The 27,755-nt window shown below is 40.3% G+C and overlaps 1 protein-coding gene across 1 annotated transcript in view; it reads right to left on the bottom strand.

Annotated features, from left to right (window-relative positions):
• Positions 1-27,755, bottom strand: part of LOC136866682 (protein O-mannosyl-transferase TMTC1) — a 1,311,158-nt gene that overhangs the window by 1,195,662 nt on the left and 87,741 nt on the right. The window lies entirely within an intron of this gene.

Below are 27,755 nucleotides of genomic sequence, written 5' to 3'. Positions count from 1 at the left end.
TCGGTTATAATAATTTATTCGGTTGCAACACTGAGTAGCCTAATATATGAACAAAATTAAATCATAAACTATTCAAATACAGTTTGAAAAATATCAAACCGCACAACTGATGAGCCTGTTATTACCTTCGCGCAAAGAAGTGACTGGTTATTATTATTATTATTATTATTATTATTATTATTATTATTATTATTATTATTATTATTATTATTATTGTCAAAAAATTTGTGATGTAAGTTAAATGTTCAGTAATATTTTTGCATAATACGATCTCAGATGCACTACACATCAAATATATATCATTTTATAATATACAAATGATATTTTGGTATCAATTTTCATTGCTGTGGTTATTTTAAAGTAGTTTGGCGCAGGTCTTTTTTGAGGTGCCTGTCGCGGTGTTGCGAGGTACGGCAATACATGGCTAGGTGTCTGTGTGCCCCTGAAAAGCCCGGGTCCACCGGCTATGCAGGCCCTGCAGGCCCTAATGTTACGTCCTTGGTAACGACTGTACCGTTCATAGTAAATGCAGAAGTATCATCGAACTACTGTTGAGTAGGTTTGAAAATCGAGGCCCTGTCAGCAAGCTTAAAACATGATGGCTTCCAAATACGTTACTTTATTAATCTACTGTCATTAGTTAAATACTGGACTGACAAGCGAGGCAAACTATATTGAAAATGTCCCACTAATATACACAAGATATTGGTGGCCTATTTCCAAAGCAGATTTTCGAGATCCAGTTAAAGCTACCTACAAACTTCGATGTAGACAGACTGATATTTGTTACGGAAAGTTATCTTATTACCAGTACTCGTTTTAGCCGGCTGACCCTAACATCATCTTTTTATCTCTCTCCCTCACTCCGCTCTCCTTTTCTTTGAATCAATGGCCTTCTCATATATACAGTTAGCATACACTCCGGTATTTTCTTTCTGTTCCATACTATTAATTTCACATGTCTCGTTATTTCTATATCTTTAGACCTGGATTCAAGAAGGTTTTGGAAGGTAATCCTACACGTCATTATTAGTAAAATGTAACTCGCTCTCTTTCTCATTTTATACACTTAGCATTAACAGCATACTGTATTATACGTCTCCTGATCTGTACTATCTCAAAGCTTGTACGAAAAATGGTGTGATCACGAGGCTCAAGCTGGAAATTGGCACATTCCTTCGATTCCTGTTAGGCTGTGTCATTTTCCCGACAATCCTTGGTCAACACCTGGTTCTTTGTTTCAACCTGCCGGTTTTTCGGTTTATGAGGCTTTCATCGTCGTCGTCGTCATCATCATCATCATCAAAGGTTGGCGTTTATCACGGTAATCTTTGATTTTTATATTGGTATATGGAGAAATGAATACGTGCTCATGCCGTACCAGGCCCTAATGTTCATCATCGAGGAAGATAATAATGCTACTTTTTTACGTCCCACTAAGTACATTTTAAGGATTTTCAGAGACGCCGAGGTGCCCGAATTGTGTCCCTCAGGAATCTTTTACGAGCCAGTAAATTTACTGACATTTGGCTGACGTATATATATATATTTTTTTTTTGCTATTTGTTTTACTCGCACCGACATAGATAGGTCTTATGGCAACGAAGGGATAGGAAAAGCCTAGAAGTGGGAAGGAAGCGGCTGTGGCCTTAATTAAGGTAAAACCGGGCGAGTTGGCCGAGCGCGTAGAGGCGCGCGGCTGGGAGCTTGCATCCGGGAGATAGTAGGTTCGAATCCCCCTATCGGCAGCCCTGAAAATGGTTTTCCGTGGTTTCCCATTTTCACACCAGGAAAATGCTGGGGCTGTACCTTAATTAAGGCCACGGCCGTTTCCTTCCAACTCCTAGGCCTTTCCTGTCCCATCGTCGCCATAAGACCTATCTGTGTCGGTGCGACGTAAAGCCCCTAGCCAGAATTAAGGTAAACCCCCAGCATGTGTCTGGTGTGAAAGTGGGAAACCACGGAAAACGATTTCAGGGCTGCCGACAGTGGGGTTCGAACCCACTACCTCTCGGATGCAAGCTCACAGCCACGCGCCACTAACCACATAACCAACTCGCCCGGTGCTGACGTATTTTCAGCATCTTCGAATACCACCGGACTGAGCCAGGATCGAACCTGTAGAGTTGTAGTCAGAAAACCAGCGCTTCAACCATCTGTCATCGAGGAAGTTCTTCCTCTGTGTTCACCTCCTATCTTACCCAGAGTTGTAACAGCCTGTATTTATTGTTCCCTATCACGTATCCGAAATATAGGCTAGTTTTCTTAACAGAAAATATTTTCAGTTCCAGTTTCTATAGCGTACTATCCATCACATCAGATTTTTTCACTCATACCGACCGACGACAATTGTAACATTTGTCGGTAGACTCACAGATTGACGGCTCCCAGTCTTCCGCACTGTTCCTGGGTAAAAGTTTATCATTCCATTCTGTACTTCAGTGGTGGAAATACGTAATTCCGAAGTTTCAGATCCAAGCTTAGATGGTGGATAATAAGAAGTTTGTTCATTTTGATGGAGGTGTTCCGAGCCTGCGCGATACTTCTCTTAATTTCTTAACTGAGTCTCCACTCTTCATTTAAGCAACATGTAATGCATTTATATTACAAGGCCTAAGAATTATACCTTATTATGTAATGGCTTAGATCTACACAGCTGGCGTCATAATGACAGCAGATAAAATTTTCTGCGTAATGGGATGTGATCTAATTGGGTTCAAAAACTTCATGTGGCATTTTCAAATGTATGGCCACCCTGATTATCGGCGCCCACTGAGTTGTTGCCCTTTGACCTTGGTGGAGCAGTAGTAGTGAATATAGCAACCGTAGTAGACCGAACAGAGTCGATCTCGATGTACCAAAATTCCCAAACGCCCAGAACATCTCACCAAGTGGGACATGAACCATTTCACAGCCTCATTCTCGGGAACTACCCGCTGCAACTGATGTGACAGTTCTCACCACCATACTGATTGTAAGGTGCCTTGGTACCGGGCGATGTATGAAAATTGTCAAGGTAATCATGCCACGCCGTTCCCTGGATGCTCACACTAAAAAGAGGCAATTAAAGCACACCGTACTAAACAGCGCAAACAAAAATACACAGTTCTAGCCCTTCAGACAAGTGACTCAATGTTGAAAACATCTCAGAGATGTGAGCTACGAATTTTAGGTAAATAAAATATAATACATTATTAGAATATACCGTATTCATTATGTATTCCTAAGACTTACAATTCTTTTCTTAATCTTCGTTATACGGTCGATTAGATTAGCAGTTTGTTTTTTCGACCACTACGAGCGCTAATGTGAGTCAATGTACAGTTTCACTTAAGGGTACATGTCTTTGAAGGACCATAATTTTAACTACAAATCACACACAAGATATCACCAGTAGTATGCTTCATATAAACCTGAATTCACTGTACACGTGGATTTAACCTTTTAGAACTATAAAACAACAAAGAAAAATTAGTTAGTCAAGTATTTCAGTAAGTAGCCTAATTTACCCTTCGTAATGAATTTACTTTTAGGAGTGTAGACAGTTTTTTAGGTACCTATATCTTTGAAACCTATCAATAAAATCCACCAATTGTTTTACTGTATACAGAGAATGTGTGTGTGCACAAAGTAGACATGGGCGACATACGGAAAGAAATGAATTAACAGCATTAATTAAAACTTGGTACATAAAAATACAGCAAATTTTTGTTGGGCGTAGCTGAAGTCAAGTTCTTATTTGTTTAAGGTAGGTCCATGATTGTAGTCTACTTTTCTTCAATTATCATACTGATTCTATGTACAAAGTTTCAGCCTTCTAGATTAAGTAGTTTCTGGTCTATTAAATTAAATGTGTCAGAAAACGAAACTTTCGGGAAATTGGACTTGAAGTGTAACTTTTGTTTTAATGAAAGTAGTGGCCTAACCTGATGTGTTTAATGCATTCCAGCCCCACAATAATCTTGGTTCAGAAGTTATTCATCCTCTATCTTCCTATTCATATTCCTTTTTCCAATTCTTGCCTCCTTTCTTGCCTCTTTTCTTCACTAAATCAACTTCTGCATGAATAGTCCAAATATTTCAGTTTATTTCTTGAAGCACTTGATTGCACCTTAACCTCACTCTCACCAAAACCATTACTGGTATTGATTTGTGTTTCTTGCTCCTTAGATGTAAATCTATTTCCGTAGAACTTGCGCCTGCCAGCACCAAACTTCCTAGTCCTCGTCATATCTATGGAATCATTTACTACTTATCTTTCAAGAAAAACTATTGTGATCAACACTGTTGTTTATTTTTGAAAGTTAAATTTACTGTTTTTGCATAGAAATTACCTTTGCTGCCCCAAAGTGACTTGTTCAGGAAATATTATGAAGTTTAAATACATTTGACATGTAAAGGGGCGTGGCAGAGTCCTGCAGATATTTAACATTTGGGCTGTAAAATGTCCTGAAACATTAATAATATGTACTTATTGTATATGGTTGGATTCAGGAAAGACGGGGGGATATTATAAGAGCAAAAAAATCTTCGATTTCTTTCTAAAAATTCGCTTACATGTTCCCTTAAGCCCTTATAACTAAATTCGGTGTGGACATTTTTCAAAAATCAAATAACGCCTCAGGGTACTGAATCAAGGAACACATTACAGAAAGAAAAATGTAAGTTAATTTGGTTAGGATTTGAATCAAAAGGAAATCAAGTAAAGAAACGGGCTATTTTGGGACTTTTTCCAGAACTGAACTTAGACTAGAAGTGATTTTCGAAATGTTATTTGTTTAGTTTGATAGTTTGAAACCTTTCCGGGCCCTTTAGCCCTTCAACTTTCGGCACAATTGAGGAAATCGCTTTTTACGCTTTTGTAGTATGGCGACCGCTAATTTGTGTGTTAACAAATGTTAACATTAAAACACAAAGCAAAAGTTAAGCCACCTTCAGACAGGTCATAAAGACCCTTTTCTTGTAACCTCGGCACTGTACGGAATCGAGTGGTTAGCTCTATGCGCTGCCTCCTTTGCCTTCAGAAATTAATTTCGTACTCGTTTCTAACGTAGGCTGATTTAACCTAAGGGACATGTGCCACCCCAGAAGTAGAAGCCCATTTATTAAATATTTCGATTCTTGACGGGGAATCGAACGCATACCCTTCCGAAAGGAACCCAATAAACACAAAAGTCACGATCATAGCCACACTAACCCTTCATTTCTTAACCGCCCCCACTTCTCAGCCTTTCCACAAATCCTCCTACTCAAGATCAAGTACCTCCTTATAAACCTTGAACTGGAGCCATAGAATGAAGGGAGGGAGACAAGACAGTGCGCTTAAGTGACGCTGTAGCAATAGGCTTTCTTCCAAATTCAATAAAAAATGTAATTAAATACTAATCCAAACTCTAAATCAATTACACATTCCAAGTACATAAACCCTGCACGTGCAAACATAAATATCTTTTAGTTATTTAATTAAGCAACATTGGGAGTGGCCATTTTTTTTTTGCTAGGGGCTTTACGTCGCACCGACACAGATAGGTCTTATGGCGACGATGGGATAGGAAAGGTCGAGGAGTTGGAAGGAATCGCCCGTGGCCTTAATTAAGGTACAGCCCCAGCATTTGCCTGGTGTGAAAATGGGAAAGCACGGAAAACCATCTTCAGGGCTGCCGATAGTGGGATTCGAACCTACTATCTCCCGGATGCAAGCTCACAGCCGCACGCCTCTACGCGCACGGCCAACTCGCCCGGTGGAGTGGCCAGTACCAGGAAGGATGACTGTTTGGGAACACCACATGGTGTTGGGTCAGTCTTTATAAATGTTTAAATCAGTCAGACACGCGCCAGAAACATAGACGTTGTTCACCCTAATTACATATATAATAAGCATTAAACATCTGAACAACAAATTCTTTTTTAAAAATCCAACTCGAAAACAACTTTTTTTTAAATACCATACTCTTGGAAAATTAGTCAGAATTCAACTGTCCAGTAATAATTAAATTTTCACAGAGCAAGTAGCTGTGCGGTTTGGGTGACGTAGCTAAAAGTTTGCATTGGGGAGATAATGGGTTCGAACCCCACTCTGCCGGGCTGAGTGTCTCGGACCGTTGAGGCGCTGGCCCTTTGACTCCAACTTGGCAGGTTCGATCCTGGCTTAGTCCGGTGATATCTGAAAGTACTCAAATACGTTCAGCCTCGTGTCGGTAGATTTACCGGCACGTAAAAGAACTCCTGCGGGACTAAATACCGATACCTCGGCGTGTCCGAAAACCGAAAAGTAGTCAGTGGGACGTAAGGCCAATAACATTAATTATTATTAAGAGGGGAGACCTAGCTTAACACAGGGAAAATAGGCCAATATTCATTCGATTGTTATATATGCTACAAACGTAGTTGACAAATGCTGCACATAACCCAGTATTGGCATGCTTCAGAGCAATCAGAAGCAACTTCAATAATGTCAAAATTCTAATTACAACTTTTCAAAACAAAATGTTCAAAATTTCCCGCCTTTTTAACGGTTTCCTTCATAACTCCCTTACTGTTTCACGGATAATTATGAATTTTTCAGAGTTTCCTCCCATAGTGTTGTACTACAATCTGTACCTCATTCAGATCAATGGGATTGAAATTAGATTTTATATAACATACGTATTTACAAAAATATTAATATTTTCTGGTGCTTGGATTAAAAGTCCAACAAAAAATCCGAATTACGGTCTATGTTAATGATTGATGTTCATTTTGTAGTTGGAGGTTTGATACACACTTTAAAAAAGAAAAAGTACGAAAATTCTTATAAACTTGGGAAACAGTGATATATTGTTAAAAAGGCGGGAAATTTTGAAGATTTTATTTTCAAATATTAAAATTATTAAAATTCTGACATTATTGAAGTTGCTTCCGGTTGCCAGGAAGCATGCCAACACTGGGATATGTGCAGCAATTGTCAACAACAATTGTAGCATATTTAACAATCGAATGAATATTAACCTTCTTTTTTCCTTTGTTAAGCTGGGTCTCCCCCCTTAACTCCACTCTCAACAGCCCTGAAGATGGTTTTCCGTGGTTTCCTATTTTCGCACCATGCAAACGCTTTATTATTAAGCTTTATCTCAATTAAGAGAACACTCGCTTCCTTCCCATTCCTAGCCTTTCCCTATCCCATCGTTGCTGTAAGATTTATCTGTATCGGTTCGACGTAAAGCAAATTGTAAATTATGTTTAATTCTAATTTATTCTAATTAAATTTCAATATACCTGATACTGCGTTCTCTCTGACGGTTAGTAGTGTATCGAAGTTTGACTCTTGTTTTTATTCACACCCCCTATCCTTCAAGAGCAGTATCTGGAAGGCACCACTGTGTATCTCCAGCTCCTCAGTCAGAACTGAAGATATTTCAGTTAGGAGAATATACCAGTAAATGCTAATGAAGGGATTATTATTATTATTATTATTATTACTATTATTATTATTATTATTATTATTATTATTATTACTTTTACTTCATTCGTTTAAGTTTTGTTCTATTCATTTTTGTTTCTTTTCTTAAAACATTGCTCTTTCTCATCTTTTCGGTAGTCCATTATCAAAGAAATTTTACCCGTTGTGTATGAAAATAATCTACTCCTTCTTTCTTCATTAAGTAGAAAGGATCCTCTATTACTCTACGTGAGAATGAAGTAAGAATATGACGCTATTAACTTCCAATTAAATACCGTAGGATCATTTTGAACCTAGCAACAACACTCTTACATTACCGTTTCCCACGATATGTATCAGTAGGAATATGCCACTAATTACGCGCAGCGGCCTGTATACAGACATTATCCTGTTCAACACAAGAACAAAAATAGACCATTTTGGGTCGTTGTATGGAAGTATATATCCTTGTTACTGGCGCGTTGAGAACTAACACAAGGGCAAATAGATTCTACCTGTTGTACACCTATGAGTAGTGCTGTTATAATTCCATTAACGTGAAGAACTTAGAGCACAACATGGACTAGAAAGTTAGCTATTCCACAGGTGAGAACGTGTTAAGACAGCAAACAAGGATAATGTTATTATGGTATCTACACAGAGGCTAATTAGAAATTCAGATAAAGTCTGACACGAAAAAGTAGCACTACGACTCACCTTAATTTTGCTACCTACAATACATTACGGTACCGACAACTCAGACTCTAGTTGGTTTTATTCATGTTTTGTGTACTTATGACCTCTTGCTCAGTCTCCGATAAGCAATCTATTTGCTGTCTCGAGTTCACAGCAAGGTCCTCGACATCACTTCTTCCTCGTCTTCTCAAAGTTAGTTGAATGTACAAGCAAAAGCATTAGCATTACCTCCCCTTTATTTAGCTTTTTCTTCGTTATTATCATAATCATCTTCTTATGAATAGTGAAATTTAAAATCAATAATAATATCACCGTGATAAAAGAGTGAATGAATGGGTAGCTAAATCTCTAGAAAATAGAACTTACGGTATTACAGTAGTTTTACTACTATTATTCATTATCTGAGCCTGTAATAGTTAATAGAGAGCGGGGAAGGGGTCTTCGAGACAGTATTATAGGACCTTTGTGATTTCTTATATCCAAATGATATGAAAAACTGGAATCGAAAATAAAGCCTTTTGTGGATGATGATATATTGCTTAGAGTACTACACGAGTTACAGTTGTGAGCCACTGAGAATGACCTCGACAATATTGTGAGTTGCACAGCAGACAAACGGCGCTGAAAAGTCAGATTGTAAGTTTGACCAAGAGAAAAATTCCTCTTAGTTCCACTTGCTATGTTGATAGGGTGAGAGTACCTCATAGGGATCACTGTAAATACCATTGAGTTATGGAAAGATTTCCAATGGGGCTGTAAATAAAGGTTACAGATTTCTTGAGGATATTTAGGTGTTGTAGTATGGATATAAGAGAGAAGGCATAGCACTGGTAAGACAAATATTAGGACATTGTTCCAGTGCATGGAAACCTCATCAGGATTACTTGATTTGTGGAAAAGATCCAAAGGGAACGCAGCATGGTTTTTTGGTGGATGATTTACAACGAAATGTTGGTAACTATGGGCTGAAAAGTCTTGAGGGTAAGGAGACGAGCAGCTCGCCTAAGCGATATGTTCCGAGCTCTCAACGGAGATATGGTGTGGAATGAAATCTGTGGGCGAATAAGCCTAAGTTTTTGAAAGAGGGAAGATCACGATTTGAAGATAAAATTCGAATTCAAGAAAAGATATTGGGGAATATACTCGTTCATATGAGGGGGAGTTAGGGACTGGAAATATTTATCAGGGGAGATGATCGATAAATTTACAACTTATTTGAAATCAGTCATGAAAGGACTATTAAACAGTTGATAGGGATTCTGTCACTTGGGCAACACTGGTAATTAATTGATTGATTGATTGATTGATTGATTGATTGATTGATTGATTGATTGATTGATTGATTGATTGATTGATTGATTGATTGATTGATTGATTGTCATTATTACCTTTCTACCTATTCTCGATGGTGGGATGTATTTATCATTATCCTAATCATCATCATCATCATCATCATCATCATCATCATCATCATCATCATCATAGGGTCTCGGATTCGAATAAGGCTGGATCGTGAGATTTAATTTTTACACTTCCTTTCTAAACATCTCTCTCTCTCTCTCTCTCTCTGTTGCTTCTTCTCTTTTGTTGTTTCTTTAAATCTTTTTTGACTTCATGAATCCAGGTTGTTGTTGACGTCTTCTTTCAAAGATATTTGAAGATCTGTTTGCTTAACCTGTTGTCATCCAATCTGTATGAATGTCCAAACAACATCAATCGCCTCTTCCACATTGTACCTGTTATGATTTCTGGTATATTTCATCATTACATCTTGATTTCCATAGTTACGTAGTTCTAAGCGAACCAAGTATTTTCCGTATAATTTCTCTTTCTAGTCATTCTGATTTGTTCAACTTGTAATTCACTACTAGACATTCACTCGCGCATAGGCATTCCGATTTGATTACTATGTTGTAGTGCTGTACCTTGAGTTTTTTAGATAAACATATTTTTGAGATCTTTTTCTAATTATACGGTATGCATTTTCCATCTTTTGTATCCTTTCCTCTACAGCGGATTTTTCCAAACCATTTTCTTGAATTGTTTCTCATAAATATTTGTAATTTTTTTCTTTCCTTATTCGACCAATTTCTGTTGTTAGAGACTCTGGAACGTTTCTTATATTTTTCAGAAATTCGTTTATTCTACAGAAATTCTTAAACCTGTTCTGTTAGCTATTTCTTTAAAGATTGACTTGTATTGCTGCATTTTCAGGTTTTCTGAAATAATGGCAAAAATATTTGCAAATGCTAGGCAGTTTATTTCAACGCCTCTGTTATTTATTCCCAGTATTATACTGTAGGTCCTAGCTTGTGTTCTTTCAGTTTTTCCTTCCAAATTTTTACTATTTTCTCAATGACGCTATTGAATAGGAGTAAAGGTAAACCATCACCTTGAATTACACCTGTAGTAATTCTGAATGATTTAGATATTTCACCCATAAATTTTATATTTCATATGGTGTGTGCGAGGGTTTCACGGATTAGGTTTGCCTTACTGTTTTAACTTCTCTCGGATTATTTTATCCAGAGTTTCCCTATCAACAGACACAAAAACGCTTTAAAATAGATAAATGTTACTACTAAGTGTTTGGAGTTAATTAATCTGTGACGATTATGAACTTTAGGTTCAGTATATGTTTTGAGCATGATCTTCCCTTTCTAAATCCACTTTGATATTCACCCAAATGACTGTTGCTTCTACCCTGTTCAGTAATATTGTTGAAAGTATCTTATAAGCCAATGGCAAAAGGGATGTACCTCTATGGTTGCTGATATCTTGCTCGTTACCTTTCTTATGCAAAGGATAACTTACACACTGCTGTTTGTTGAAAGTGAAACACCAAGACCGAGAGCTGTGATCACAATGCAATTTATTCCACATATTAGGGACATGACAAGACACAAATGATTACAATTACAGAACTGTACATGCACGGTGACCGTGGAAATTCAGTACGGCGTAGCGCCACCACGTGCTGCAATCAGAGCCGCTAGACGTCGTGGCATGGAATCAAAGAGTGCCTGAATATGCTGCTGGGGAATACTCTGCCACGCTGTTTGTAAGCGCGTCAATAAATCAAACAGTGGCTGCAGGAGGACCTGAACGAACAAGGTGCCGACCGACCATATCCCAGACATGTTCAAAGGGTGACATAGCCGGCGAACGGGCAGGCCAGGGAAGCAGTGGTATCCGTCCTTCTTTGAAGAAGGTTTGAACATTCCTCGCCACATGCAGCAGGGCATTGTCCTGCTGAAATATGGCGTCTGGAACAGCCTGCAGGAGGGGCAGTGCCTCGGGCTCTAAAACCTCCCTGATGGAGCGGTAGCTGTTCAGATTGCCCTCAAGACGTAGGAGGCGTGATCGCATGGTATAGGCAATTGCGCCCCAAACCATCACACTTGGCGTTTGTCTGCTATGCCGCTCAACAATACAATCTGCCCGATGGCGTTCACCACGGCGGTGTCTAACGCGTATGCGGCCATCACTGTAGGACAAGTTGAAGCAGGACTCGTCCGAAAACACTACATTTTGCCACTCAGCACGCCAGTGTTGGTGTTCACGTGCCCATTGCAGTCTACGACGTGGGTGGTTCCTGGTCAATGGAAGCCGGCGCAATGGCATGCGTGCCACCAGGCCGGCCCTCAGAAGATGGTGTCGAACCGTCGATGTAGACATCCCCACACCCGTTGCAGTGCTCCAATGTCGAGCCACCACCGTGGACGAAGCTGTTCTGTCCGTTACGGCCAAGCGGACAAGATGGCGGTCATCTCGCGCTATGGTCATATTGTGTCGTCCAGTACCCTGTCGGCGTTGTGTACGGCCCTCTTCTCTCCACTGGTTCCAAATACGCCTCACTGTTGAAGCAGCGTACCCTGTACGAGCCGGAATGTCACGGAACAACAGACCCATCCCCCGGTGCCCTACAATTCTGCCTCGTTCGAACGCACTCACATGCTGACATTCCCTCCTGTGATGTCGGCGAGGCGTAGTGGCACTGAGGTACAAGTTTCCACTTCGTATAACGGCTCTGCACTAACTGAGCGTTGCGTAACACTGCCCTGGCTGGTCACACACAGAAGGGCACTGCTGGGCCTACGTGCACGCCATCTCTCTGCAATTTAAATCTTGTATTATGGTTCTAATGTTCTACACGTTCTCTGATTTTGGCGTGTTTGAGACCACTGCTTCTGAGTGTTTCACTTTCTACAAACAGCTGTGTATAAGAGCCACTTTCCAGTCTTTTGGGATATTCTCCTTTTCCAGACTTCTTTAAATATCATTTGAAGATCATCTATGATTTTTGGTTGAGACAATTTTATAAGTTCAGCGGCAATTGAGTCTTCTCCACTAGCTTTGTTGTTTTTTCAGGATTTGAATTGCTTTTTTCAATTTCTTCATCAGTAGGTGGTGGATTTGATTCCAGTTTTCATGTATCTCTGGAAATTTTAACTTACGGTTCGGTTCTTCACAGCTCAGATGTTGATCGAAGTGTTTTGCTAGTGTTTTACAGTTCTCGGTGTTGGTTAGACCCATTCTGCCATTTTCATCTCTGAAGGCAATACTTGGAGCTTAATAGCCCTTCGGATTTTTTCGAACGTTTGGTATAAATTTGTGAATTAATTTCGGCAAAGAGCTCCTTATTTCAACGAGTTATGATTTTTCAAATGATAGTTTAGTACTTATTATCCTTTCAGTTTCTTTTCTTTGCTGCTTAAATTGCCCAAAGTGTTCTTTCTTTCCAGACTATTTCCATTTTTCCGTAGTTTTGTTCTTTCGGTTAGCGCTTCTTCACAAGTTTCATTCCACCAAATTTTATTTTTATTTTTGCTGACCCGAATACGTTCTTTGCTGCACTGTTGATTTCTTAGGATAATTCTTGCCCGTTACCATGTTGAGTTACTTGGATTTTTTCTTGAATTTTTTTTATTGTTCCCGGTGTGATGTTGAGTCTGTCTTTCTTATATTTCATTAATTTATTTTGTCTTATTTGATTTTTATGCCGGCCCCGTGGTGTAGGGGTAGCGAGCCTGCCTCTTACCCGGAGGCACCGGGTTCGATTCCCGGGCAGGTCAGGGAATTTTACCTGGACATGAGGGCTGGTTCGAGGTCCACTCAGCCTACATGATTAGAATTGAGGAGCTATCTGACGGTGAGATAGCGGCCCCGGTCTAGAAAGCCAAGATTAACGGCCGAGAGGGTTCGTCATGCTGACCAAACGACACTTCACAATCTGTAGGCCTTCGGGCTGAGCAGCGGTAGCTTGGTAGGCCAAGGCCCTTCAAGGGCTGTAGTGCCATGGGACTTGGTTTTGTTTATTTGATTTTTATGAGGGAGAAGTTTGAGTTTAATTTTAGAGAGGTAGTGATCAGAGTCAACTTCTTTATTTCTTACTACTTCAACATTCATAATTTCTTTAATACTTCTTTGAGAAATACCCACATGATCCAACATTGGAGTCGGAGATATCCATGTTTAACCTCTCCTTGGTATTTTTCTGAAGAAGTTCGACGCATCCGGGAGATAGTGGGTTCGAATCCCACTGTCGGCAGCCCTGAAGATGGTTTTCCGTTGTTTCGTATTTTCACACCAGGCAAATGCTGGGGCTGTACCTTAATTAAGGCCACGGCCGTTTCCTTCCAACTCCTAGGCCTTTCCTATCCCTTCGTCGCCATAAGACCTATCTGTGTCGGTGCGACGTAAAACAACTAGCAAAAAAGAAAGAAGTTCGACATCAATTTAAAGGTTTTACAAAGACTAATTAGTCTCAATCAATTTTTGTTCGTTCTTTTATGGATATCCTCCTGCCGTTTTCCGAAAAGGATTTTCTCTCACTGTTCGTGCATTGAAATCCCCCAGTCGTGTCACAACATTTAATTTTTGGATTTTGGATATTTCCTTTTACAGAAGTTCCTAGAATTGTTATACTTTATTGGGATTTTTCTCGTAATCTTCATTTAAAGATACATGACAATATTTACAAAGACATTCTTTCTGAACTTGATTTCAATTCTGTTACATTATCTAATACATTTTATGAACATATAAAGCAGTACCTAGTAGTGGCGTTCCTTTCATAATTTTGATTGCTGGTTTACCCTTAATAATTCTATGGTTCGTGGCTTCTGTTACTTTTTCATCCAAAAATCATTTTTCTTGTACTGCTTCATGTTTATCCAAAATAATTTCCATTTGTTTCTCTTTACCAGTTTTCAATAAGGAATTTACAGCCAGAGTACCTGCAAAAAATTTCTTCTTTAACTTGAGTGTGGAAGGATACCAAGGATGCTCCGACTCATCCTTATTGCAAATGCTGAAACTCCTCAGAATCCTAGGTACCGATGCATTGTATAACGCAATGGTGGATTACTCTTCCGAGCTGCCACATAGGGTAGTGCTCTCATACAGCGGATTTTCCATTCTGCAAATAAAATTGTACGTAGTACAGAGTAGGAAGTAAATTCCAGGATAACATCGGATTGTTAGTCCAAAAATTCTATTTTATCTTCGTGGTTTTCTCCGCTACGTTCTTCCGCTCTCTCCACAGTTGGAAGTCGGATATTCCTCTTCCGCCTTCGAGACCGTTGACTGGGTTTCACCTTTAACCCTAGGGTGGGGACCTTACAAGGTGCTACCATCCGAAGCCAGATGGATCCAGAATTTTTTTACAAGTTGCTTAACGTCGCACCGACACAGATAGGTTTTATGACGACGATTTTTTTTACGAGGTGTTACTCATCCCCTTCCTCCTTCCACATCACTTGCAAAATGAGGGCCCGGACTTGGGCTGGCAGTGGCGGAATTATTATTATTATTATTATTATTATTATTATTATTATTATTATTATTATTATTATTATTATTATTTACGATGACGCCTGCTAGGGAGCACGCGTCAATTTTAATTTATACTTCATTGTTGTTTCCTATTCTGTATATTACTATTATCATATTCTTCTACAACCTTTGATATCACCGCCCCACGTAAGCTTGGCGACCGTTGTGGAGTTATTAATCACATTCAGTGCTTATCGCACCACAGTTGCTGTATCGTGGATGTGGAATCACTGAGGGTTCCTTATCCCAGGAAAATTTTCTCCGCTCACGACCAAGTTTCCCGTTTGTCTTGTATCCTGTGATCACTTTTAACAGGATGCTTTTGTCATTTCGACAGATGAGACCGGGAATATGTAGCTTTCCTGTTCCTTAAGTGTAAGACCTTTGCATTAATTCCTGGCACGACGAAATACATCCTCATTTGTGTCACCCAAGTTCTGCGATACATCCACATTTCAAGAGCCGGCAGTAAGTAATAAATAATCATGTTATTGATTTTACGTCCCACTAACTCATTTTATTCGGTTTTCGGAGACGACGAGGTGCCAGATTTTAGTCCCGCAGGAGTTCATTTACGTGCCACTAAATCTACCGACACGAAACTGACGTATTTGAGCACCTTTAAATACCACCGGACAGAGCCAGGACCGAACCTGCCACACTGGGTTCAGAAGGCCAGCGTCTCAACGGTCTGAGCCACTCTGCTCGGCCCGGCACTAAATGAGAGATTTCCAAATTAATTGGGTGGTCAGTGCAAAGCATAGCCTATAAAAGTACATGTTACTAAGAATTAAAATATAAGATTATTTACATCTATGGTATAGAATACTGAATTATAACTGAAATGATGACGTAAACGGATGATAATTATTGAATAAATAACAAAAAATGGTAAGTACTTGGAAGGTAAAAACATATATTAGAAGATATAGGCTAGACTGACTCACCAAAGACTGTCCGCAATCTTTGTAGTAAAATATATCTTTCCTTACTCTTTAATATGCCGGCCCCGGGTTCGATTCCCGGCCAGGTCAGGGATTTTTACCTGGACCTGAGGGCTGGTTCGAGGTCCACTCAGCCTACGTGATTAGAATTGAGGAGCTGTCTGACGGTGAGATGGCGGCACCGGTCTAGAAAGCCAAGAATAACAGTCGAGGGGATTCGTCGTGCTGACCACACGACACCTCGTAATCTGCAGGCCTTTGGGCTGAGCAGCGGTCGCTTGGTAGGCCCAGGCCCTTCAAGGGCTGTCGTGCCATGGTTTTTTTTAACTCTTTAATATACATGTCAAATACATTGCGGCAATAAAAAGTGTACAGCTCAATTATAACATACGATAGAGCGAAATTTAATTGATCCACCTTTTTTCAATACATAATATGTTGTTAATATAATCACAACATTTTTTTATTCAGTACCGGTTTCGGTGTCTTTGTTCACACAACCTGTTTTAGCTGATGATGGACCAGATAAGTAATAAATACGGACCAGACATGAAGTTTTTAATGTTGAACAGCTCAATTATGTTATGAAAATGACACGCATCGTTTAATACAGTTTCTGGTCAACATAACAATTTAAACTATTTCTAAAATAATAGAAAAATACCCTATTATTGGAAACATATAGATAAATCTCTGAGTATCATCCACCCAAATTAAATCACAAAAATAATGAGATACTATGTTTCGGGCATATTATTAACTCCGGACCGACAAACTGCCACAAGGTCACTTCTAATGTTAGAAAGTGCACTCTGTTACTCGAATATTTCTTATGAATTAACTCGTGAAATCAAGTGAATCTGCGTGTGCGGAAATACGTTCAAGTCATTTTCTAGTTACAGATAAAAATTAACCCCAAACAAAATTATGGATGTGAATCATGAAAATGTCTAATATAATTTGAGTCACTACACATTAAATCTGTTGTGAAAGTGGAGTTGAAACATTAGTTACTCTTTCTGTCAGGGCAAGCGATACAAGCATTGATGTAAATTTTCCCTAGATATTAATCTTTACCTGAAAGTGTTTTATGTCATGTTACTGCTTGCGGTAATAGACGTTGATACGCTGCAGAGTTTATGTCGGGATAAGCTTGCGTAATCTTGTTTCCATGAAAACGCTTACCAGCAATTATTTATCCTCCATGCCAGTTACTTTCCGTGACGCTGTCGATCTCAGTAAAGAACGTAACCTATGATATAAAGAAGAATTAAAATATAAAGAATTTTATAGTATTCAGACAACAGCGCATGCATTTGCGGTAAAAATGTTTCTCACGTATAGTGCAAAATAATTTAGGATCTATTCCAATCATTATTATTTTAGTTAGCTATCACTTTAAATAGAAATATTTCTAACTAATGAAGAACAAGATAAAAATGAAAAAGTTAGTGAGTTACTTAAGACCAGTGTTCTGTAAATTCATTGTAATTTTACTGATCGAAAAAATAATTTATAATTGATTAAAATTTTTCTCACGTATTTCTAATACTTTTTTCCCAATATCTTCCTATCACTGCTCAATATTGCCCTTGTAACCGGACACGCCAACAGTTTATAAATTACAACACAGGTCTCCGTCACAACAATAACAAGATACACAAAGAATATAGAGACTCATTAAAATGCTGTGACGGACTAAAAACGAAAAAGTAAACTTCCACAAAATTATACCTAATATTGTGAAGGTGAGTGGTATCTCAACAAATCTAGCATTTTTGAAAGTGGTTGTGGAGGAAACATTTATACATTACCATTGTTATTGAAATACCTGTACCGAGCTCGATAGCTGCAGTCGCTTAAGTGCGGCCAGTATCCAGTATTCGGGAGATAGTAGGTTTGAACCCCATTGTCGGCAGCCCTGAAAATGGTTCTCCGTGGTTTCCCATTTTCACACCAGGCAAATGCTGGGGCTGTACCTTAATTAAGGCCACGGCCACTCCCTTCCCACTCCTAGCCCTTTCCTGTCCCATCGTCGCCGTAAGACCTATCTGTGTCGGTGCGACGTAAAACAACTCGCAAAAAAAAGAAATACCTGTGCCGGGCTGAGTGGCTCAGACGGTTGAGGCCCTGGCCTTCTGACCCCAACTTGGCAGGTTCGATCCTGGCTCAGACCGGTGGTATTTGAAGGTGCTCAAATACGTCAGCCTCGTGTCGGTAGATTTACTGGCACGTAAAAGAACTCCCGCGGGACTAAATTCCGGCACCTCGGCGTCTCCGAAGACCTTAACATAGTACTTAGTGGGACGTAAAACAAATAACAGAAATACCTGAATGTTTTGACTGGTGATCTGGCATTCAAGATGCATAAACAATAAGCGACAACCTTTAGATTGCCTTCGATTTATTCTGTGTGGAGGTCTGAGGCATTATTTTCAATCACGTTAATATCACATGAACATTCAGAGTTTCGCCGACTTTAAAAATAAACTGAACTTCGGCATACAATACGAGGTACTCCATTAGAAATCAGTGGCAGCGATTAAGAGGGTTGAGGGAGGGGGACAAATACACCTCCAATTAATGGAGAAAAACTAAATGTTTATTCCAATTTAGCCACCTAAAACTAGGAATTATTTATAATGTATTTAAATCCTGCGCTCTAAATGTGTTTTGTATGTGGATAAATTCTTGTTCTGCAGCTCAAGTGAGAGGGGAGAAACGTTCACTTCACTAGTTGCTACGGAGGTGTTCACATCGGCTTCTGGCGACTACGTTAATGTGACAAGGCTTCATTTTGCTCCTAATAGCTCAGCACTAATTACCCCTCCACTACCTTCAATCCCCTACTTTCCCCTCCAAGCTCCGAACGTCGCGCAGGATGGAATGCAGAGGTATATTTTTGCTACGGTCATGGGCAATGAGGTATAATTCACCCGTTTGCCGTGGGCAGTCGTCAGTCTGACAGTATCAGTCAGTCAATCTGTCTGTGTATTTCTATCTAGTTTCTTACTGTGTAGTCAAATACTACATGGATTTTTATTGTATAACAACCCCATACATCTATTTAATGTTAATACATGTCTAATTGTTCTTTTGGTGGTTATTGTATAGTTTTGAATTAAAATTATTATTACCACAGTTAAGATGGTAAAATAATGTCATCATTTACTTCTCTATCGAAATTTGCTGAGAGAGCATCAAAAACTTACCATGTTGTAGCTTTCATTTTTCAATTTTCTTGTTTACTCCCGCCCCACTAATATTTCACCCAGAACCCCGGTACTTTTTGGTTTCCATAATTGTTTATTTCTCTCGCTTCTAATTCCCAATCGCTGCTTCAGATAGCAACTAAATCAGGTAGCGACCGCCACGCCACACTTTCGGCCTGATGCCGTGGTGCCTTCCGCAAACTACGGCAGATGTACGTCCACGCGAATCAGACTTTCTCTTCCATACGATATGGTGGTAGTGAATTCTAGTCATGCCGCTACTGCTGTTCCTGCTGCTCGGGCCTCATATACTTGTCTTAGCACGCGTTAGCAGAGGTGGGACAACTGTGTGAGACGTCACTACGCAAATCATTAGATGGAATTTATCGGGAAATATACCAGAGTGTAAGTACTTACTGAGAGAGACAAGGAAATGGTAAATAACGAGCAGGGTTGTTATATTCTCCTAGGAAAGATATGGATATTTTTATCCGGAATCGAAAATTGAAGATATTAAATCACCCGTGCTGATAACGAAACTTGGAGGTGAATATTGAAATTAATAGATAAATCAGATAACAGATCTGCATTTACGTACACATATGTAGGCCTGTTGACTTAATACAGTGACTCTTGTGGGGTAGCTCCAACACGTGTCGATTTTTCATGTAAGACATTTAAAGGAAGACAGTATCCCTCTCAAAATACGAGGGTTGGGGCAAAAGTCATGGCAGTCCGGTCGGAAAATGTGACATATAAGGACGAAGGGACAAGGCTAACTACATGTGTGGACAATGAGTAGCGCTGAAATATCGTAACACACTAATATATTACTGTAGTAAACAGGGTAATATGGCCTTCCCGGTGAAAAAAATGACAACACAGTACACATAAAGTTGACCTGACAAACCTGGGCCTAAAGACCCTAAAGACCCTGTTACTGACACCACACGCTGTCAACGATGTGGGAGGCGCTGAATACCATCTGCCTCAGCATTTTCCGCATCGTGTGTGAATCGGATCACTTGTTGGCCCACAACATTAGCAATGTCCTCTCGTGTTGCAAACCGCCTACCACATAGTGGTTCCTTAATATTTCGAATGATCAAAGTCACAGGGCGAAATGTTGGGAGAGTACAGTGGGTGCTCCAATTATTCCCATCTCCGACGTCGCAGTACCTGCCCTAGACACACTGCTTTATGTAGTTTTGCATTGTCATGCAGGGTCATTGCACTGTCCGCAAGATCCGGACGTTTCTCCCGAACGCCATGGCGTATCTGTCGCACCAGGAAGTCCCTGTAGTACTGTGCGATTACTGTTCTGCCATGTGGAATAAAGTGGTAAACAATGACACATCCGACGTGATACGTGACGATCACCATCAACTTGACTGGGGAAGGATTCTGACGGACCTTCTGCCTCCTTGGTGATCCATCATGTCGCCACTCCGCGGACTGAGTTTCAGTTCTGCTTCGTATGCCCTTGCCCAAAATTAATAGATGGCGTTTATTCGTGACAAGAACTGATCGCCGTCCTGTTGCCAGCGTGCAAGGTGGTCGAAGCATATTGCATAGCGCACTCACCTTTGAACTTCCGTCAGTGCATGCGGTACCAACCGCGATGGGATTTTGCGCAGTTGCAGCTCATTACGCAATATCATCTGGACGGTGTGTTTCTCGATGCCACTTGCCCTCTCTAATTCCATCAGCGTCCATCGTCTGTCTTCATCCAGGAGCTACTGGATGACGGTACGTGTCACGTCGGTCCGCACAGTGACAGGTCGTCCCGAACATTGCTCATCACTGGTTGACACACGTCCTTGCTGAAACTTTCCTACCCACCGTGCTACTGTACGGTATGGTAGCGCATTATTCCTAAGGGCTTCCACTAATTCACTGTGACATTCCACCTCATTTGTCCCTCGGAGAGCGGCTATTTTGATCTAAGTGCGCTGCTCAACACGGGTTACTTCCATCTCGCACGACACTCACCAGCCCACTGATTTCACAGCCCTCGCTATGCTGGCTATCACAGAGCCATCTGTTGTTCTGCATACACACTATGCCTGCAGAACTTCCACACGACACATATAAGTTTGTGATCCGTTCACATATCTACAAGAAAAAACTAATTGCCATGACTTCTGCCCCAATCCTCGTATATTGTTTTCTTTGATTGGGTTTCACTGAACGTGAGTTATTTTGCAGGAATTAAAAGAGAATACTTTCTTCTGATGTTGAAAGAAACGAACGTCTATGTTCAAGGATAGGTCAAATGGACCAAGCCGTTGTTCAGAATTTGTGTTGTTATAGTCAGTAAAATGAACACTATTTAATGCTTTGTAGTTATGAAAAATACATATTCCTATTTTATACGCATTGTCATAGATAAAAACAATAGAATAAGGTACACTAAATGAAATACACCAATAGAAACATAGTATAATCAATTCCGGGTTTATTCCTGCGTGTGATACGGACACGGACACATAAGTGAATTGAAATGAAATGGCGTATGGCTTTTACTGCCGGGAGTGTCCGAGGACAGGTTCGGCTCGCCAGGTGCAGGTCTTTCGATCTGATTCCTGTTGGCGACCTGCACGTCGTGATGAGGATGAAATGATAATGAAGACAACACATACACTCAGCCCCCGTGCCAGCGAAATTAAACAATGATGGTTAAAATTCCCGACCCTAACTGGAATCGAACCCAGGACCCCTGTGACCACAGGCCAGCATGCTAACCATTTAGCTATGGAGCCGAACGGACACATAAGTAAATACACGTTATGTCAGCACGGAATATGTATGTAACTCAAAAAATGAGAGAAAATATTTACGAAAAGTGATCATCTTTATTTATTAGGTACAGTGACGTAAGAATAATGTTCAGATGTTCAATAGGTGACATGTTTCCGACCAATGCTAGACGTCACTCTGGTATATGGTTCACTAGAAGCAGGTAGATACTTTTTCTTGTGACACAGTCAAAGGCAAATTACAACAGCCACCTCATAGTTATGGGTTCACACAATCTACAAAAGAAATGACAAGCAACTTAATTCATGGGGTAAATGACTATCGCAGGTAGGGTAAACTACTGTATTCAAGTAGTGCCCAAGTTATGGATAGTGAAATCATTTACGGTATTTACATCGCCATCACTGTAGGAGTTTTTAATAACCTGCTCATCAAACTATACTATCCTAGTACTGTAAAAGGGAGTTGTAATACTTCAACTCACCTACATAAAACCTGTCATATTTATTTCCCCGTAAATCCGAAATTTTGATAGCTAGAACTAAATTTTTAGATTTCCCTCCAGCCTCGTACTTTCCCCTTAAATGTGTCCCGCATTCACTAATGATCAATGGGATTCCTAACCGCTTATTTACATAGGAGTGCTACAACGTGATATATTTTGGACGAGACAAATATCAGTCCTTTTACTACACACGTTCTGCAACAGGGTGCATTTTTAAACACGTCAAGGACGCAGAAACATGTTTTTATGTATTTATATACGTACAACCACTCCACCTACCAAAATGTTCCGTGTATATGAAATGTTCTTTGAACGATCCATTAGCTGTTAATTGCAACTCTGCTCGGCGAAATACGTCTATAGAAGGCAGGCGGCTATTTGGAAACTGTTGAGCATGCCATCTGCGAGTTTCGGTTGCATTCCAGCCAGATTCTCCACAGATTAAAATTATGTCTGTGTATTCGTCGGATTACGAACGCAAGGGGTTTCATTTGACGGGGAGTGCTGAGAAACATGCAGCGAACGGCCAACCGGTTTTTATCTCCTCATATTCTGACATAACTAACACGCAGGCAGTAATACCCCTGTTATTAGATATCCCATTCATCACTAGTGCCTGAGGGACACTTATAAGTAGAAAGTACGGCGCTGCCGGGCCACTTGGTATAAGATGAGAATTTGTCTAAGTAAAAATAAATTCTAGAAACATTGGCAGTAATCAGTAGATTCTGATAAGAGCAAACAGAACGTGCCGCGGTAGAACAAATGGGAACGTGCAGTTTGCTCAGTCTTATCCAGTTGGAATTACATTTGCATAGTCAACTATACCCTGCGTTCGGAAGCTGCTGGTCTTGGGGGTCTGCTTCAGACTGTTATCATGTTCGCCTAGTAATCGAGATTTGTCTGGTCTGATTCCCGGACGAGGTTTGCCTTTTAAAAATAGTACATATTCATGTTTTATTAGCAAATTCACTTTAATCGATAGATATACCGGTGGCAATTTCTGCTTACAATACTGTAGTAAGGAAGCGAAATGAGATCATAAATTACATAGCAACAATCAATTACATGAAAACAAGGTATTAGAAGAAATTACATTCAATAAACAGAAATAAATTTCATGATAACGAAAGAAAAATTATCGCACAGTTTAGGAAAATTAAATATAAATTAAACTGACACAATACTACCTCTGCTATGTATTCAGTGAATTCTAAACTAAACTATACCAGGCGAGTTGGCCGTGCGGTTAGGGGCGCACAGCTGTGACCTTGCATCCGGGGAGATAGTGAGTCGGACCCCACTGTCGGCAGCCCTGAAGATGATTTTTCGTGGTTTCCCATTTGCACACCAGGTAAACGCTGGGACTGTACCTTAATTCTAAAGACGGCCGCTTCCTTCCCACTAGGTCTTCCCTATCCCATCGTTGCCTTAAGACCTATCTGTGTCGGTGCGACATAAAACAAATTGTAAGAAAGTCTAAACTATAAAAGATAAGCCTTATAATTGCATTACAGAATGAATTATAAACATATCATCACCTAGTCTCCGTGGCTCAGGAGGCAGCGTGCCGGCCTCTCACCGCTGGGTTCCATGGTTCAAATCCTGTTAACCTCATGTGATATTTGTGTTGCACAAAGAGGAGGTGGGGCATGTTTTTCTCCGGTTACTTCCATATTCCCTAAAATATTTCATTCCAATAACGCTATCCAACATCACTCCATTTTTTTTTTTTTTTGCTACTTGCTTTACGTCGCACCGACACAGATATGTCTTATGGCGACGATGGGATAGGAAAGGCCTGGGAAGTGGAAGGAAGCGGCCATGGCCTTAATTAAGGTACAGCCCCGTCTTTTGCCTTGTGTGAAAATGGTAAACCACGAAAAACCATCTTCAGGGCTGCCGAATCATTGCATTCCATTGGCAGTCATTAGCCATTGCCTTACGGGAAGTCGACAGGCTTCGGTAGCCGGCTCAATTCCTATCCTCGCCACTACATGGGGGCTTTATTTATTTCATTCCTGACCCGGTCGATTGTTTGAAAGATACTGTGGATTATAATTTACCTTCACCTTCACCTATTAAAATAGTTCAAAGTAAAGGCAGAAAGGAACATAACTGATATCAGATAGTGACAACTTTAGTTATACTACATATTGCAGAGAAATTCGTGCATAACTTAACCTAACAACTCTTTTTGAACTTGCTGCTACGTGTTTATTACCAGCGCATTCTATGCATTTAGAGAACAAGAAAGCATTTAAAACACACCAAGTATAATGAAATCATAGGCTTACCGCATCACACTATCTAAAGTACTTATCTACAAGTGGCGTACAAAGCACTGAATATTACTGAATTGCAAGCAAAACAAACAAAACAACAAAACGGAGAAGAAAGACGATTCGTGCTTATGGACTGGTTAAAAGAAAATATTAATTTTCAAAGACTGAATGTTTTGACTGGGGTACAAAAATAACCATATTACGTCATTTTAGAAAGGCACACATTTCAGGGAAGAAGAAAGTAGAGCTAAGAGACACAAAGTCGTCTTGGACACATATAAATGAACATGAATATTAATGTTTTAAATATTCTACCAGGACAACGATAACTGAAACGAAATAATGTTATGTGTTATATAAAATTAAACAGTTCACAAGAATATCAAATATGAATTTTCCTTCAAAGGCAAGGGTGTAAGGCTTGAATGAAGTACTCGTAGTGCAAAGATTAGCAAACACAGATGTTCTGTAACAAGTAAGATACCCGTATTCGCTTTTTATACAATTCCCTCACTTCCTTAGACACCACAATAAAGTTCCATATTTATGAAATTCGTCTTGTTTCTCCATCGTTTTTCTAAAGAACATACCCTTGGGGAGAGAAATTTGAACGGGTACCTGTGTACTACTGGCCTACTTTGCCAGTCTTATGTTGATATGTATTATTCGAGCCCTTAATTTAATTGTTGAGTTAAATTGAATAGATTAGGCTAATTAATTAGCGAGATAAAATAATAGAGTGGAGTAGATAATTTACTAAAGGACGGAATTACGTGTTGAGGTAATTAGAATTAGTTTGTAATTGCAGGTTTGAAGTAATTGTGGGTTTGTATAATTATGATCGAAAAGTTGATTTTAGGATTAACTTGATGGATACACAGACTCTCTGTGGAAAGCACAACGTTAACATGCACGGATGGCACAGTATAAGTCAGAGGCATGTGGTTGACCTGAGTTATAACCCATCCATGTAATGACCTCGCCCAATGTTGCTTAGTTAAAACCAAAACCAAACCCCATGGCACTACAGCCCTTGAAGGGCCTTGGCCTACCAAGCGACCGCTGCTCAGCCCGAAGGCCTGCAGATTACAAGGTGTCATGTGGTCAGCACGACGAATCCTCTCGGTCGTCATTCTTGGCTTTCTAGACCGGGGCCGCTATCTCACCGTCAGATAGCTCCTCAATTCTAATCACGTAGGCTGAGTGGACCTCGAACCAGCCCTCAGGTCCAGGTAAAAATCCCTGAACTAGCCGGAAATCGAACCCGGAGCCTCCGGGTGAGAGGCAGGCACGCTACTCCTACACCACGAGGCCGGCTGCTTAGTTAATAGTAACGACGAAATATCCCTGGCTTTTACTGGAATAATATAACTATAAACCATTCTCGTTTGGCGGAGAAATTACTGACACATTGGTTGAAATTTGGAAAAAGTGTAATGCAGCTGGAATTTCGGCAATTTATTTATTTTTATCGTTTCGACCCTTAGGATCTCGAATGACTTGTTCAGCAGGTCTTCGTTCTTCGTAATACCTCTTCATTCTTTCACTCCTCCGATTTCTCTCCCCTTCTGTGATTCGAATCTTGATCTTAGTATCGGTCCATTTATGACCTTCCACGAGCTTTTTGCAAGCATATCTATCCTGCACAGTCGTTAGTGGATATTTATGTATTATACCAATAGCCTTCCAATCCTCCATAACTTCCTTAAGTATGCCACATTCCATCTTCTTTGTTAACCTGTTGTCACTCATCGTCATTAGATGTCCCAAGAAACTCAACCTTCTTTTTTTCTTTGCTATGGGCTTTACGTCGCACCGACACAGAAAGGTCTTATGGCGACGATGGGGTAGGAAAGGCCTAGGAGTTGGAAGGAAGCGGCCGTGGCCTTAACTCAACCTTCTTGATGATGGTTCTACTTCCTTGCCTTGATCTATGCACCCATACTTCAACATGTTTTATTGGCATCCCATATATCTGTTAGGATATTTATTACCTCCTTTTCCTATCGAATATAAGCTCTTTTGCCAAATGTCAAGGTTTCAGTAGCGTACAAAGCAGAGTTTTGGGTGGTCATCGTATAGTGTCCCAGTTTAGCGTTCCTCGTTAGGTACTTCTTCCCACAATTCTTCTTGGCCGTGAATCGTATTTCTGCAGGAGTTGAGCTTTTTTCTACCGCACTCTTATTATTCTGTAGTTTGCTTGTTATATTCTCACCTAGGTACCAGAAACTGTCGACTCTCTCCACAACTTGATCTCCAAATTTACAGTTGTCCTTTGCATTTAGTATCTTGGTCTTCTTGTACGCTATCGTCAGCCCAACTTTCGCCGCAGTCTCGGCTAGATTTGCTACTGCCTTCTACGCATCATCTTCCGTCTCGTGTAGCAATACCATATCATCTGCGAAGGCTAAGCAGTCCACTGTGGCGTTGTATTTGATCTTGCATCCAAGCTGTACACCTTCGATACCCATGGTTTTGTTCAACTGTCTCCATTGTTTCACCAATTCCACCGGAACCAAGTTGGACAGTATTGATGAAAGTCAGTCATCTTGTCGGACTCCTGTTTTCATTTCGAAGCTGTCAGACAGTGCACTCCGGAATCTAACTCGGGCAGTTGTGAATTCTAGAGTGTCCCTTATTAATGCAAGTGGTGTTGTATACAATCCTCTGTCACACAGGATGTCCAGTACTGCATTCCTGTTTACTGAGTCGTAGGCTTTGGCGAAATCAACAAATGTCACTAACGTGACTTTTTCCTTTCCTATGACTGTGTTCTATTATCCTACTATATTTGTAGCACCGCCTCGGCTTCTTACCTTAGTTCCAGTGTTCCCAGAGGAGATTACGGAGGAGTATCTGGATTAGGCTGCTAATGTCTTGACTGGAGAAGTGGGAAGTTGATAAGCTTGTAGGGAGTGGTTGGGTGAAGTTTTGGGTGACTGGGCTTTAAGGAAACCTGGTTTGGAGGCTGGTGGGTGATTTTAGCTGATTATGATTTAGCGCCGGTGGTGAGTTGGTACCGGTGTTTGCTGGTGCGGTATATTTTAATTGCCATTTTATGAATGGGCAACCAGGAACGAAGTGGTGTAGTTGCCTTGA

Source organism: Anabrus simplex, chromosome 3 (genome assembly GCF_040414725.1).
Source record: "Anabrus simplex isolate iqAnaSimp1 chromosome 3, ASM4041472v1, whole genome shotgun sequence".
Lineage (NCBI taxonomy): Eukaryota > Metazoa > Arthropoda > Insecta > Orthoptera > Tettigoniidae > Anabrus > Anabrus simplex.
Note: the sequence above shows the minus strand (reverse complement) of the source record. Positions and strands in the feature narration are given on the sequence as shown.